This window comes from Sciurus carolinensis, chromosome 3 (genome assembly GCF_902686445.1).
Source record: "Sciurus carolinensis chromosome 3, mSciCar1.2, whole genome shotgun sequence".
NCBI lineage: Eukaryota > Metazoa > Chordata > Mammalia > Rodentia > Sciuridae > Sciurus > Sciurus carolinensis.
In genome coordinates this window covers 30,761,210-30,777,640 of record NC_062215.1, presented here as the reverse complement: position 1 = coordinate 30,777,640, position 16,431 = coordinate 30,761,210, and positions in this window count along the sequence as shown.

Sequence of the window (16,431 nt, the reverse complement as noted above, 5' to 3'; positions counted from 1 at the left end):
ATTCCCAGCTTATTATGAAGCATTTTGAATCCACTATGAAGATGTCACCCTGATGAAGCAATATTATTATCATCCTACAGCAATAGATGAATGATAATAAGGCCGAGAGTATAAATGACTTCATACAAGATATAAGAAATAAAGTATGAAATGCAAATTTTACTTACTATATATGTTTACAAGTTATCATGAAACTCAGGAGAAAATACATATATATATAGAGAGATAGATAGATAGATAGATGGATAGATAGATAGATATGTTGAGAATTACACACATTTTAATTTTATTAAAGTTGATGCAGGCCAGAACAACGTTAGGAGGTAGATTTTATTTTGTGCAGTCTGAAAGATCTAGAAAAGGCGTAGAAAAGGGTCTAGAAAAACCTGTTCTCCTTGAACATTTGCCTTAATGTGCCAGCCAGTTTCCAAGAGTGGGAGCAGTGGTGGGGTAGAAACTCTCTGGAGGAACTTCGGCCAACATGTACCAAAAGCCTGGCATCAAACATAGAAATGCTGGATAAAAGGTTCCCAAAATAGTTCTGAATGCAGATCTTAACTGAAAATAAAGAAAAAAACCTTCCAGATTTCTGAAAAGGATGAGAGAATGAGACCCAGTGACACACACCTAGAGAGTCTTAGCATGGGTGACCCCTGCTCCCCACCTCTGTCCTCCTAGGGAGGAACTTCTAGCAGGGCAAATAATGCTTTTACCCTCACTCATTCACTGAACTCCTCAGAAGAGGCGGGATTTAAATGGCTGATGGATTTGGGAGAAGGGAGTAGCAGCCAGGCTGAATCAACCCCTTCTGGTTCCTTTCTGAAAGCTATCTACTTCCAGAAAACATGCCTTCTGCCTTGGGCTGGGTCAGGGAGGAGGGCTCTGCCTCTAGAATCCAGGTAGGGAGGGTGCCATCATCCTATTGTTGCCAAAGACCCAAGGCCTGTTCTCTAAACAGGTTTCTTGTACTAAAGGCAAAGTCTGATCCACTTCAGCATTACAGGTAGGGAAGCCAGAACTGCTATATTAGGAGCTCCCTAAAATCTAAACAGACAGAAGCTCTAGGGGTTGCAGTTTGAGATTCCATTATTCATATATGAACAGAAGACATGACGCTGGGCACAGTGGTGCACATTCTTAATCCAGGCCTCTTGGGAGGCTGAGGCAAGAGGGTAGCAAGTTCAAGGCCAGCCCAGGCAATTTTTCAAGACCCTGTTTAAAATAAAAAATAAAAAGGGTCAGGGACATACCTCAGTGGTAAAGTGCCCCTGAATTTAAGCTCTAGCAGCAAAAAAAAAGAAAAGAAAGAAAAAAAAAAAAGAAAAGAAAAAGAAAAAGAAAACAGAAGACAAGGATCTGGGCCATAGTGTCAGATTGGGCCAGGGGCCTGTCACAGATCCTGAATCCTCCAAGATCTGTCCTTGTCCTTCTAATGAAATCATAACCCTCCCATCCTCTAGACCATGGAACCTTCAAGGAAGCTTCCTACAGCCTTTATGTGAAAGAAATAAAAAGGAATTGGGAGAAAATGGACCATAAGCTTTTGTCAGAGGCAGGATTCAAATATACATTACCTGCACTGCATCTGTACTCTACAGGAGCCACGGATGACCCATTAATACAATATCTGGATCAGGACCATTGAACTCCTAGGATCCTGCTAGAATCAAAACCAGGACAGTTTCACAACCAGGACACATGGAATTACCACACAAAAAACAACACCCACAGAAAGGGAATGTGGAAAAACTGAGTCATCAAGACCTGAGGAAACCAGCTGGAGATGTAGCTCTAGCATGACCAGGTCTCTGGGTTCCATCCCCAGCACCCCCCCCAAAAAAAACAAATAAATAAATAAAACCTGAGAAAACAACTCTCCATGTGAGGGAGTTAGCAGATGTACAAACAGTACCAAAGAGACTCAAAAGGTTCCAGTCTATCAATTAGAATCAAAGAACTATAGATAACAGACCAATATGAAAGTAATTATTTAATATATTTTTAATGAGTAAATAAAAGAAGGTCCAGAAACCATAATAAAAAGAAGAGAATATGAAGAAAAAGATAAACGACTTTTGAAAAAGAACAACAATGACAAAAAAAACCCACTTTCTACAGCTGGAAAAAAAAGTCATTAAAAACTTGAAAGAGAGAGAAAATAGTTTCCCTGTCGCAGCATAAGAGAGAGAAAGGAATAGAAGGAGTCAATGAGGAAATTTCCCAGAAAGTAGCAGAGACAAAAAGAAATGGAAAATGTGAAAGAGTAATGTTGAGGGTACATTGAAGACGCCAGATGTTTCTGACCAGAATTCTAAGAGAAGAGAGTAGATGGGTTATGAAGTAGAGTTGGTAGGTCAGTAAGGAACATGAAAGAGAGGGGGATATGCATACAAAAACAAAGTGGAACTAAAAATCTCAATAGCAGTAAACCTAAAATAGTGGAAGGGAAGGTCAGAGTTTTGTTTAAGAGACAAATAAGAGATATTAATTTTAGAGCTGTTTAACTGTGCAAGGAAAAACTTCAGGGTATGAACTCTCAAAGTTCAATACTAACAAAACAAACTATGTAATAAAAGTAGGGAAAAGATTTAAGTAGACATTTCACCAAAGAATGAGTGGCATATAAGAATATGGAAAGGCTAAGGAAATGAGCAGACACTTCACAGACGATATACAGGTGATCAACAAATATATGAAAAAGTGCTCATCATCCCAGTAATTAGAGAAATGCAAATTAAAACCACCCTAAGATTTCATCCAACTCCAATTAGAATGGCTATTATCAAGAACACAAGCAGTAATAAGTGTTGGTGTGGATGTGGGGAATAAGGCACACTCGTACATTGCTGGTGGAGTTGCAAATTGGTGCAGCCACTCTGGAAAGCACAGTGGAGATTCCTCAGAAAGCTTGAAATGGACCCACCATTTGACCCAGCTATCCCACTCCTTGGCCTGTACCCAAAGGTCTTAAAATCAGCACACTATAGCGATACAGCCACATCAGTGTTCATAGCAGCTTAATTCACAATAGTTAGATTGTGGAACCAACCTAGATGCCCTTCAATTGATGAATGGATAAAGAAACTGTGGTATATATACACAATGGAATATTACTCAGCCATAAAGAAAAATGAAATTATGGCATTTGCTGGTAAATGGATGAAGTTGGAAAATATCATGCTAAGTGAAATAGGCCACGCCCAAAAACCAAAGGCTGAATGTTTTCTCTGATAAGTCCATGACAATATACAATGATGGAGGGTGGCGGGGGGAAGAGAAGAATGAAGGAACTTTTGATGGTGTAGAGGAAAAAGGGGTGGGATGGGGTGGGGATGGAAAAACAGTAGAATAAAACAGGCAGTATTACCCTATGTATGCCTATGATTACATTAATGGTGTGAATCTACGTTGTTTACAACCAAAGAAATGCAAAGTTGTACCCCATTTGTATACAATGAATCAAAATTTGTCTGTAAAAATAAAAAATATTTTAATAAAAAATACTGAAGACGGGTTAGCTACGCTGACTTATTGGTCTTTTTGTTTCTACAGTTCTTCTTTCTGAGGCAATTTCTGGAATGTAAAATACATTGCAATAAAAATCAGGGAATGTCTGTGTTAAAAAAAAAAAAAAAGAACATGGAAAGATGCTCCAGCATCATTGGACCTTAGGGTCATATAAGTTAAAATCACAGTGAGGTACAACTATGTCCCCATCAAAATAACTAAAATTAAAAAGATTGATCACAGCAAGGATGTGGAGGAACTAGAACTCTTATACCCTGTTGATAGCAATGTAAGTGTAGAGACACTTTGGAAAACCATTCTGAAATGTGTGTGTGTGTGTGTATGTGTGTGTGTGTTTTATTTTTACAGACTGCATTTTGATCCATTGTACACAAATAGGGTACATCATTTCATTGCTATGGTTGTGCACGATGGAGATTCACACCATTCATGTAATCATACATGTACACAGGGTATTGTCTGTCTCATTCCATCATTTTCCATTCCCTACTCTCTCTTATTTCCCTCTACGTAATCTAAAGTTTCTCCATTCTTCTCTCACCCCCCACCCACCACCCCCATTATATATCATCATCCACTTATCAGGGAAAACATTCAGCCTTTGGTTTTGGGGGATTGGCTTATTTTACTTAGCATGATATTCTCCAATTCCATCCATTTATCTGCAAATGCCATAATATTACTATTCTTTATGACTGAATAATATTCTATTGTGCATATATACTACAGTTTCTTTATCCATTTATGTGTTAAAGGGCATCTAGGTTGGTTCCACAATCCAGCTATTGTGAATTGAGTTGCTATAAACATCGATGTGGCTGTGTTACTGTAGTTTGCTGATTTTAAGTCCTTTGGGTATAAACCAAGGAGTGGGATGACTGGGTCATAAGGTGGGTCCATTTCAAGTTTTCTGAGGATTCTTCACACTGCTTTCCAGAGTGGCTGCACCACTTTGCAACTCCACCAGCAATATAAAAGTGTGCCTTTTTCCCCACATCCACGCCAATATCTATTATTGTTTGTGGTCTTGGTAATAGCCATTCTAATTGGAGTAGGATGAAATTTTAGAATTGTTTTAATTTGCATTTCTCTAATTACTACAGATGTTGAAAACTTTTGCATATATTTATTAATCACCTGTATATCTTCTTCTGTAGAATGTCTGACTAGTTCCTTGGCTCATTTATTGACTGGGTTCTTTGTATTTTTGTGTCAAATTTTGTCAGTTCTTTATAAATTCTGGAGATTAGTGCTCTATCTGAAGTGCATGTGCAAAAGATTTTCTCCCTCTCTGTAGGCTCTCTTTTCACATTATTGATTGTATCCTTTGCTGAGAAAAAGTTTTTTATTTTGAATCCATTCCATTTATTGATTCTTGTTTTGATTTCTTGTGCATTGGGAGTCTTGTTAAGGAAGTCTGATCCTAAGCCAACATGACGAAGATTTGGGCCTACTTTGTCTTCTATTAGGTGCAGGGTCTCTGGTCTAATTCCTAAGTCCTTGATCCATTTTGAGTTGAGTTTTGTGTTGGGTAAGAGATAGAGATTTCATTTCATTTTATTGCAGAAATTTCTTAAAAAGTCAAACATACCCTTACCATATAATCCAGACTTTCCATTCCTAGGAATTCACCCATGAGAAAAATAAAGCATTGTCCATACCTTCTGTGCATGTATTGATAAAAGTTTTACTTGTATTAGTAAAACACTTTTTGAAACAATTCAAAGGTTCTTCAGTGGGTGAACAGATAGAAAGAGTTGTTAAATATTTATCAGTGAAGTCCTAGTAAGCAATAAAATGTTAAATGATGAAAGTATGTGTATATACATAACTGTTCTCTTTGTGTGTAGCTGCCTCTGTTTATATAAAATGGTAATAGCCAGGTGCAGTGGCTCAAACCTCTAATCCCAGCTACACAGGAGGCTGAGGCAGGAGGATTGCATGTTTAAGGTCATCTTTAGCAACTTAGCAAGAACTTGTCTCAAAATAAAAAAAAGTGGGGGGGGGTGCTGGAGATATAGTCCAGTGGGTTCAATTGCTAATATCAAATAATAATAATAATATAAATAAATAAATAAGGCATGGTAACCCAGAAGAATTGTTCCCTCCGTGACCTCTGTCACTAATGAACACACCCAGATCTTGATTTATAGATCTTGGCTTCTGGATATCATTCTGTACTAAAAGTTTTTCATAAAAACAACCCGTTCTAGGTCTGAGGCAGGGAACTTCTAGGTAAGCCTTAGACATGTTTTGACGGAGAGTAAAGAGATGCTCACAGACCACCTGAGTCATGTCAAAAGTTACAGGAGTAGATGTGAAGGGGTTTCCGCTGGTCAAATTCTGAGAAATCTGACATGGAAAATGAACATTGACAGTAATGAATTACAAAAAGCTTTAAAAGAAATCCTCATGTCCATAGGGATGCTTATAAAGGAAAACAATTGAGAAAGGAGAAATGAATGGAGGCAAGGAAGACAAAAGCTCCTTCTTTGGGTAGGAATGCCAGATGATTCAGGCAGAGAGAAAGGCAAAATTAGAAAACCCCCAACTTTCCACCTGTAATGTAGTAATTGATGGATTCAGGCAATGATCACCAGGGGAGGGTACCCCTTCCCCCCTGGGGCAGAGGTTGCTGAGTTTCATCTGGGCTCACTGTCTGGGTTTCATCTGTCTTGCAAAGGTTACTCACGGACAGGAAGGTGCCCCTTAATGGAAAGATCTGGTGCTCACCACCTTAACCAAGAGATCAATCACTCCACAAAATAGTGGTGCACCTGACCTTGCAGCCTTCCTGAGATGATGCAAGAAGTTTACAACATCGACCAAACATTTTTGACAAAGTGTTTGACTTGTAACTCGTCCCATGACACCAATCAGACAAATAGAGAAAGTGGAAAACTTTTCAAGATTACTAGTCTAAAATTTTTCATCATCAATAAAAAGAAACTATTCTAAAACACAAGAGAAATGCTGACTACACATGATGCATAAATCTTAGTTGGATCATGAACATGTGACAACCACCAAAGGCATTTCTAGGATAATTAGTGACATTCAAATACGCCATTTTTAGATAATATTGTAGTATTATTATTTTTTTTAATTTTTTAAAAAAATATTTTTTTTTATTTTTACAGACTACATTTTGATTCATTGTACACAAATGGAGTGCAACTTTTAAATGGTATTGTGAGTGGAAGAATGTTTTTACTGTTAATAAATGTATGCTGAGTTATTTAGGAGTGAAATAGCATGATACAGATGATTTACATTCAACTATTTCAGACAAAAAAGTGTGACCTTATATAGATAGAGAAGGAGAACAACACATAACAACTGATGGATTTAGAGGAAGGGTAACCAGATTTTTATTGTTCTATTCAACTTCTCTGTATATTTGAAATTATTCAAAATAAAAATTTGGAAAATTTTAGCTAGATGTGTTCACAGTACACATCATTACAATATAATTACATGGAAATGTGAAGGTAAAGGGGTGTAAATCATGCACAAGTACACCGTACTAAAGGAAACTAGTGTGGCTCTAAAAATATCAGACAAAACAGCCTTTAAGGCAAGGGGAAAATTTAATAGAAGCTCATGAGGACAACACAATCTCAAATAGGTAAGGCAAAAATTGCCATCAGTATGAGGAGAAACCAGCAAATTCACAACCATAGTGAAACATTTTTTTTTCTAGGAAATTGATTAATCAAGCAAAAGTACAAAAAATTGATAAAGATACAGATTTGTGATGCAGCCATATCAATGTTTATAGCAGCTCAACTCACAATAGCTAAACTGTAGAACCAACAGAGGTGCCCTTCAACAGATGAATAGATAAAAACAATGTGATTTACACACACACACACACACACACACACACACACACACTGGAATATTACTCAACTTTAAAGAAGAATGAAATTATGGCATTTGCCCCATAAATGGATGAGTTGGAGAATACCATGCTAAGTGAAATAAGCCAAAATCCCCAAAACACAAAGGCCAAATTTTTTCTCTGATGTGCAGATGCTAATTCACAATAGTGGAGGAGGAGCTAGGGAAGAGTAGAGTTACTTTAGATTAGGCAGGGTGGAGTGAAGGGAGGGGGAGGGGCATGGGGGTAGGAAGGATAGTAGAGTGAAACAGACATTATTACCTCATGTACATATATGACTGCATGACCAATGTGATCCTACGACCTGTACAATCAGAAAAATGAGAAATTATACTCAATTTATGTATGATTTACCAAAATGCATAAATGCTTTCTACTGTTATGTATAACTAGTTGGAACAAATAAAAAATTAAAATATAAAAAAGATAGAGTAGGAAGGCGCACATATCTTATATGCTTGATCTCAAGAGCATTATATAGAACCCACAAGAAGTAGAACAAGCAAATTATTTGCAAATTCTCATAAAACATTCATTAAAGTTCTCACGAATTGAAACTCACGTGATAAAACTGAAAATCTTATAAGCCACAAAGAAAATACTATTTATTTATGTTATTTATTTATGTTATTTATTTCCATTTCTCTGATGACAGTGCCAAAAACCAAAAAGAAATTTGACATAAATTGAAAACTAAAAAACAAATACACTCTTATTCCATGGGCTTAACCATCTGTCAATCCCCTGTATCAAATTCCTTTCTGTTTAGATACCTACAGAGATTTTGCTTTCTGTGGTGACACCTGACTGATATTATATTTATGGATTAGGATATTAATATTTTTAAATGGTCATTTTGATCGATTCAAAATATAAATCCAATGATACTTGAATAAAAGTTCATAAAGAATGTGCAAAGCATGTGGCACGCCAATTCTAAGATTCAGAGGAAAGAGCTAAGGCTCCAAAAATTTTAAAAAGTGGGAAAGCAACTTCTATAATTAGAAAAAAAAAGAGGAAACCTACTTTATCATATATTGGAATTTAACATAAAAAAGACAATGTGATATTGATTCAGGACTAGGAAAAAATAATTATAAAACAACCAAACAGCTTTCTAATCCAGAAACAAATCCTTGTGCATATTGAAACAGTACATGAAAGAGGATGGTCCATTAGAAAAGTGGTATTGAAACACTTGTCCTTTTTGTAAAAATGATATTTCTTTATCAATCATCCAAAAACGTAAATTCCATGAAGTCATTAATTATATAAAGCATGAGGTTGAAACTTTTAGAGGATAATAAAGGAATTAACCTTTACGACTGTTTAGATATGAGGTGTACCCTCAAGAGCTCATGTTAGACAATGCAGAAATGTTCAGAGGTGAATAATTAGATTATAAGAATTGAAACCTAATCGGTAGATTAATCCATTTGATGGATTAGTGTCTTGAATGGATTATTGGGTAGTAACTATTGGCAGGTGAGACATGATTAGAAGACATGGGTAACTGGGGACATGTCCTTGGGGATTATATTCTGTCTCCTCTCTCTCTCTCTCTCTCTCTCTCTCTCTCTCTCTCTCTCTCTCTCTCTCTCTCTCCCCATTTCCCAGCTGCCATGAGCACAGCAGCTCCTCCACCATGACCTTCCATCATGATGTTCTGCCTCACCTTAGGCCCAGAGCAATGGAGTGAGTTGACCATGGATTCAGACTCTAACACCATGAACCAAAATAAACTTTTCCTCCATGAAGTTCTTTTGATCAGGTATTTTGGTCACAGCGATGAAAAGCTGACTAACACAATGTCCTGAGAGTCAAAGATTTCTTCAAGTCATAAAACAAAACAAACCATCCAAATAAATATTAGCGGTGGTCTCCATTAAAAAGCAACTTATACAACATAAATAAATTAAAATCCGATTGATTGATAGAAGGCATTTGTTACTGAAATAATCAACCAAAGACAAATAGTGAAAATATACATAAAACTCCAAGAAATCTTTGAAGAAAACCCAACCAATGCAACTGAAAATATATAAGAGTGAAAAACACTCAAAAGACACATAAATAAGAAGTATTTGGTTCTAATTGAAAAATAGCTGGGGAAATGCAAAATAAACCAGTTTATTTATATCAAATTGACAAAACCTTAATATGACATCAAACTATTGGAAAATATATAGAGGAATTAAAGCTCTGACCTAAAACTTTCTGGTTAAAGTAAGTTTGAAGAGCAATTTGACAAGACCTATGGAGTTTGAAGATGCACGTGCTCTTGAACCCTTTAGTTCCATTTCTGACGACTCCTGAGATAACTGAAAATATTATATACGGATGCACGTGGTTTAGTGGCAAAAAAAATTGTAAACAGAAATATCCACCCACAGAATAGACAGATTAATTGTGGTATGTTCATTCCACAACTTTTGAAATGATAAAAAAGAAGAGTCTACTTGTATATCATGGGTTAACCTTGAAACTGTTGAATGAAGAAAACAAGTTACAGAAGGATTCATAGAGTTAGGTACCTTGTAGTATTTATGAACTACTCATATGCTCCAAAACATCTAAGATGCATACGGGTAGGATTCCCAAGAACATCGACAGCAGCTATAAACATATTATTTCTTTAAAAAATTATGAAGTAGTTTCTCTCTTCACATTCTTAATTGTTTCCTTTGCTGTGCAGAAGATTTTTAGCTTGATGTCATTCCTTTTATTAACTCTTGGCATTATTTCCTAAGCTTTAGGGTACCTATTGAGAAAGTCATTGTCTGTGCCTATACTCTGAAGTGTTGACCCTATGTTTTCTTCTATGAGTTGCATGTAAAGAGAGAACCTACGGAATGGGAGAAAACTCTTTGCTAGGTACTCTTTTGACAGAGGATCCTTATCTAGAATATATACAGAACTCAAAAAACAACATAAAAGAAACTACCCAACTAATAAATGCGCAAATGAATTAAACTGACATTTCTCAAAAGAGGAAATACAAATGCCCATCATTTGTAAAAAATGCTCAACATCATTAATAATTAGGGAAATGCAAAGCAAAACTACACTGAGATTTCATCTCACAGTTACATGGCTCCCTGGTTGCTGAGCTGTAGAGACAGCCCAATCATTCCCAGAGAGAAGCAGCGGTGAAGTGGCGGAGCGTGTGGGCAGCAGTAAGGGCCACAGCAGTGCAGTGACTGCCATGCCAATACCAGCCCAAGGCACAGTGGGCCAGCACCAAGGTGAATCGAGGCGTGCCAATCTGTCACTCCATGGTGACCTGGTCAGAGCCAGTTCAGATTCTCACCAAAGAAACCCAGACAGTATTGCCTCCAGACGCCCCAGCATGCACAACCCACTCTATCCACCCACTTCATCCTCCTGGAAAACTGTGATTGCAAATGGACAGCAAGAAAATGGAAGTAGAAAAGACCTGAATGGAAGTTTGGACTCAAGAACTAACCAACAGCATTAGTACTTTCCCAAGCTCTGATTAGCATAAATTTGAACCAATAGCATTAGAACTTCTCCAAATCCTAATTAGCATGAGTTTGGACCAATAGCGTGGACCCAAGTGCTGTATAAACCCCTAGACCAGTACATTAAGACAGAAGATCCCTGTCGGGTCCCCCCTTGCTCCATGGGTGTTCTGTTCCTATGCACACTTGAATAAATCCTACTCTTACACTCACTCATCCGTGTCTGTTAATTTCATTCTTTAAAGTCACAAGATAAGCACCCAGAAAGAAGAAATCAGCAGTGAGCTGCTGGCGTCGGCTGCAACACTAGAAGGCAGAGCCCTCTGTTAAAATCTGCAACACCATTTCTTGGCTGCGGTGCCCTGCTGCTTTATGCAGACCCCAACTGCCAGTAGAAGTAGAGAAATCCCAGCTTCAACATCAGTCAGAATGTCAGTCATCACGAATGCAAACAGTCATAAATGCTGGAGAGGATGTGGAGAAAAAAGAACACCTTTACACTGTTGGAGGGATTGTGATTAGTATAACCACTATTGAAATCAATATGGAGGGTCCTCAAAAGTCTAGGAATGGAACCACCATATGACCCAGTTATACCACTCCTCAGTATCTATCCTAAAGAATTAAAGTCATCATACTACAATGACACATGCATACCCATGTTTATAGCAGTACAATTCACAACAGCCAAAGCATGGAGCCAGCTTAGGTGTCCAGCAACAGATAAATGAAGAAAATGTGGTATATATACACAATGAAGTTTTATTCAGCCATAAAGAAAAATGAAATTAGGTCATTTGCAGGAAAATGGATGGAACTTGAGACAATTTTGTTAAATAAGTCAAACACCAAAAGTCAAGGGTCATATGTTTTCTCTCATATGTGGAAGCTAGAGAGGAAAAATGCAAAGGAAGGTGTGTCTGTGTGTAGAGGAAGGGGAGAAGCCCATGAAAAACAAAGGGAGGCCTGATGCAGTTGTGACTGCCTGTAATCCAAGTGGCTCAGGAGGCTGAGACAGGAGGATCGGGAGTTCAAAACCAGCCTCAACAAAAAGAAGGTGCTAAGCTACTCAGTGAGACCCTGTCTCTAAATAAAATACAAAATAGGGCTGGGGATGTGGTTCAGTGTTTGAGTGCCCCAGTACCTGCCCCCGCAACACACAAAAAAATTTAAAGAAGAAAATCAAAGGGAAATAAGTAGAAGAACAGGACCGGGGAATGGGAAGAGGGAAAGGAGTGGGGAAGTGCTGGGGAGTGATATTGGCCAAATTATGTTGTTATATTTTGTGACTATGTAACAACAAATCCCATTATTGTATACAACTACAAATAAAAATAAAAATGTGGAAAGAAAAAGTTATGAAGTAAATATGGTACAATAATAAGGTATATGCTGGGTGGTGGATTCGTGAATGCTTAATTATTCTCTTTGTCAGTGCACCTGAAATTTGCATAATTTCAACAGATACACAAAACAATTATAATAAAGGTGTTTTGCTATTGCCTTTTAAAATAGAAGAAGAAAAAGAAAAGCAAGTACTATTTTGGAATTTCATGAAAAATGATTGAATGAACAAATGCTCAGGAATGTCTAACTTTGCACAGAGCACATACATAGATCACATTTTGAAATTGATCAGTGTTTATTTAAAAATTGGAGAAAAAAGTATATCTATTCTTATTTACTAGTAAAAAATCATGCACCAAGCAACAAGTGAATGAAATACATGGTATCACAAAGAAAAGGTCTGGTAAGGTCAGTTTCTCACTTCCCCTGGAGATATAGAAATCTGGGTTCTAGACACTTGTAAGCACCGGGAAAGTCATTTTAATTTTTAAAATCTGTTTGCTCTATAGAGATATAAAAATAATCATATCTACTCCAAGGCTTTGCTGAATTGATTAAGCATGTAGTACAAATAAAAGCACTCTGTAAAGTGAAAATCAACACTTTGCAATAGAAATTTCTAAATTCCAGCAGAGTTTATTTGAATCTGCTTTAATTGTCATCTCAAACACTTGCATTTGATTCTATTTTCTATTTGGAGCATTGTTATGATTTGGATGCTAAATGTCCCCCTAAAGTCCATATGCTGAAAGTTTGGTCACCAGCCTGTTGTGCTAAGGGGTGAGGCGGTGGGTGGAATCTTTAGAAGGTGGAGTCTAGTGGAAGGACGTTAGGTCATTAGGGGCACTCCTGGCTCCTCCCTCTCTCTTTCTTTGGTTCCCAGACACCATGAAGTGAGCAGGGTTCCTCCACTGTGCGCTTCTGTCATGATCATAGACCTAAAGGCAGGGAAGGGATCAAAGAGACAATGAAACTGAAACCTCTAAAACCATGTGCCAAAATAAACATTTTCCCCCTTATAAGTCGATTTTTCTCAGGTATTATGTCACAGTGATGTAAAGCTGACTAACATGTATCACCTGTCTGCTCTTGTTAAAATGCTCACAACTTCGATCATGTTAGGAAACAGGGAAGCCAGGGAGGTCCAGCACATTGCTGTTGGCCTCCAAGTCTTTCAACGTAACTTGTAATCAGTTAATGACAGTTTAAGCCTGTGGCGGACTCATGACGAACCAGAAATTGTGCAGTATTTTCATTTCATTCCCATAAGGACATTTAAAATCAGTTTTGTTATAATCTCTGGATTTTACATGAAGAAACTGGGATTTGTAGAAACAAAGCCACTCATCTAAGGTCACATGGTAGGTCAAAGGCAGAGCTGGAGTTTGGAGTCAGGTCTGTGGGACTCTGGAGTCTACTTTTCCAGATTTATTCACCTACACTGGGTGTAGGATCTAGGACACCAAGCAGTGAACACAACTTCCAACCACATTATGTTTCTTTTTTTTTTTAAAAGCTCATTTTATTATACATAATATCGGGGTTCATTTTGACATAATTATACAAACATGCTGCATCATTTGCTCTAATTCATTTCCCAGGGCCTCCCCTTTCTCTGACTTTCTCCATGTCCCTCTCCCCTTTCCTCTATTCTACTGATCTCTTAGCTTTTTTTTTTTTTTTTCCTTCAATTCGTGCCTTGTGGATATACATGAAGAGGAGATTCACTGAGGTACATTCAGAGATGTACAAAGTTGGGTCAGATTCATCCCATGATTCTCCCCTTTTTCCATTCCTTCTCCTTCCCCCTTAATCCTTTCCCTCTATTCCACAGATCTCTCTTCATTTTTCATGGAACTCTTCTCCACTTTTCTTTTCTTCCACTCTCCTTAATTTGGACTAGCTTTCACATCTCAGAGAAAACACTTGACCTTTGACTTTCTGGGTCTGGCTTATTTCATTTAGCCCGATAGTCTTTATTTATCAGTAAATGCCATAAAGTCATTCTTCTTTATGGCTGAGTAAAACTCCATTGTGTATAATGCCACATTTTTATTATTCATTCATCTGTCGATGAGCACCTAGTTTGTTTCCCTAGCTTGGCTATTGGGAATTGTGTTGCTATAAACACATGTGACTGCATCCCTACAGTATGCTGAGTTTAGATCTTTTGGATGTATACTGAGGAGTAGGATAGCTGGGTCATATGTTGGTTCCATTCCTAGTTTTCTGAGGAATCACCATACCGCTTTCCAGAGTGGTTGTACTAATCAGATTATATTTCTAAAGGCTTTCTTTCCTAAAAAGTTCTTGGAGAAAAAAAAATTAGTAACTTTCAAACTGATAAAGGATTCAAATATCACATTTAATTTATTCCTTTATTTAGTCATAGACTCTTTCATACATTAATAAAAAGTGATCACCTCAATAGATAAAAGAATAAATTAATGGCAATATCTGAAAGCTCCTTTGATATGAAATTTTGTCAATTAATGGATCATAAAGGCTATTGTAGAGTACAAACAAATATCAGGTGCAAATTCCCATCCTTAACTCGTAGTCCATGTGAACACATGACCACAACGATAATTAGAGAAATTATTTTATGCACTTTATATATTGTCCAGTACTCTTCTTTTACAGATGAGGGAATTGAAACACAAGGACCTTGGATGAATGTATTATTCCTTTAGTTAAATTGTGTTGTCACAGATTCATAAAAAAGACTGAGCATTCCTAGAACATGCAAATCAGCTATTGGGAAAGATGAGTTTACAGTGTTGCCTGCTGATACAAATACACTGCGAGAAACATTAACTGATATTGACAGTTCTGAAAGCTAGGTTTATTTGCATCTTGGAAGGGATCACAGAATAAAATCATCATCTCCCTTCATTCCAGTAAAGGAGTTCCAGAGACCACCCAGAGGTACCGCATCACCCAGTCCTGTCCACAAGGGATCCAAGTTCAGCCTCAGGATGTTTCAACTCAAAGTCTCGAGTTTCACTGGGGCAGTGATCCCCAGACTGAAAAACTGTACTGTTAGGTTAATCCTTATTGGGATCAGGACTTTTCTCCTATGTCCCCAAACTCCTTTATAGTGGAGTCCTCCATCTGGGTCAGAAGCCAGGCCATCTTCTTCTGGAAAAGAAGACTAGCCTCTGGGTGATTCCAGCAGATCACTTTAGGCCAGTTTCACCAGGGGAAGGGAACTTATTAGGGTCCCCTCTACTGGCTCTCTCACTAGGGTTGAGGACAACCCAGCATTGTTTGGAGGTTTGGAAATTGTACAATGATATTTCTCTCTTTCCTTCAAATTCCATATTTAATTCATAAACTATTTTTTCCCATGTGTTCAAATAGTTTTCGAACTTGCTACATAGTTTCGTATTTGTTCACTCTTTTCTTCTGTGTGTTCTGTCTACCTAACCTGAGCCACCATCACTGTTTTCCTGACTCTTTATTATTCAGCGACCCTTCTGACCATCTCCCTGCTGGAGCCCACGCCTCACGCAGAGACAGAGGGAGCTGGGCTTGATGCTAAGTAGATCAGGCTGCTCCTCTCCCCTCTCCCTACAGCCCTCCCATGCACGGCTTCCCGTGGAATCAAGTACAATTGGAACCCCTCCACGTCCTCAGACTGGTCCCTGCCTGCATCTCCACCCTCCCCTCACTCTTGAGGCTGCAGATGTTGTTATTTAGATTCTGGGTCAAGTCCAGCATTTCTTCACCTTGAGAATATTGCCTGTGCTGTTTTCTCTACCTCAGCGGCTCGCCCCAGATTCTTCACGCATCCTTATGCTTCAGACATCAGTCCGCGTGGTCCCCCCATAGTCTCTCCCCCTCCCCCCATCCCATTCTCCTTTCCTTTTTCTATCTCAGCCTCTTCTTTTTATGTACAATTCGTCATGAAAAAATTCCTTTGGAGTTGGACCTGTATCCCAATGGAGGCAGGAAAGCAATAAAAAGTACATAAATAAATGCTAAGAGTTTTCCAGCACTGACCTCATTCTGTAATTAATTAAGCATCTGTCTCCTCTCTCAAGTCATAAGCTCAACAGCAGGGACCTGTGTGTCCCACTTAGCACTTAGCTAGTGACCCCTGTCACTAACATACATCTGGCTTTTAATAAGCATGCAAACACCTATTGGGTGAATTAAAGTAAAAAT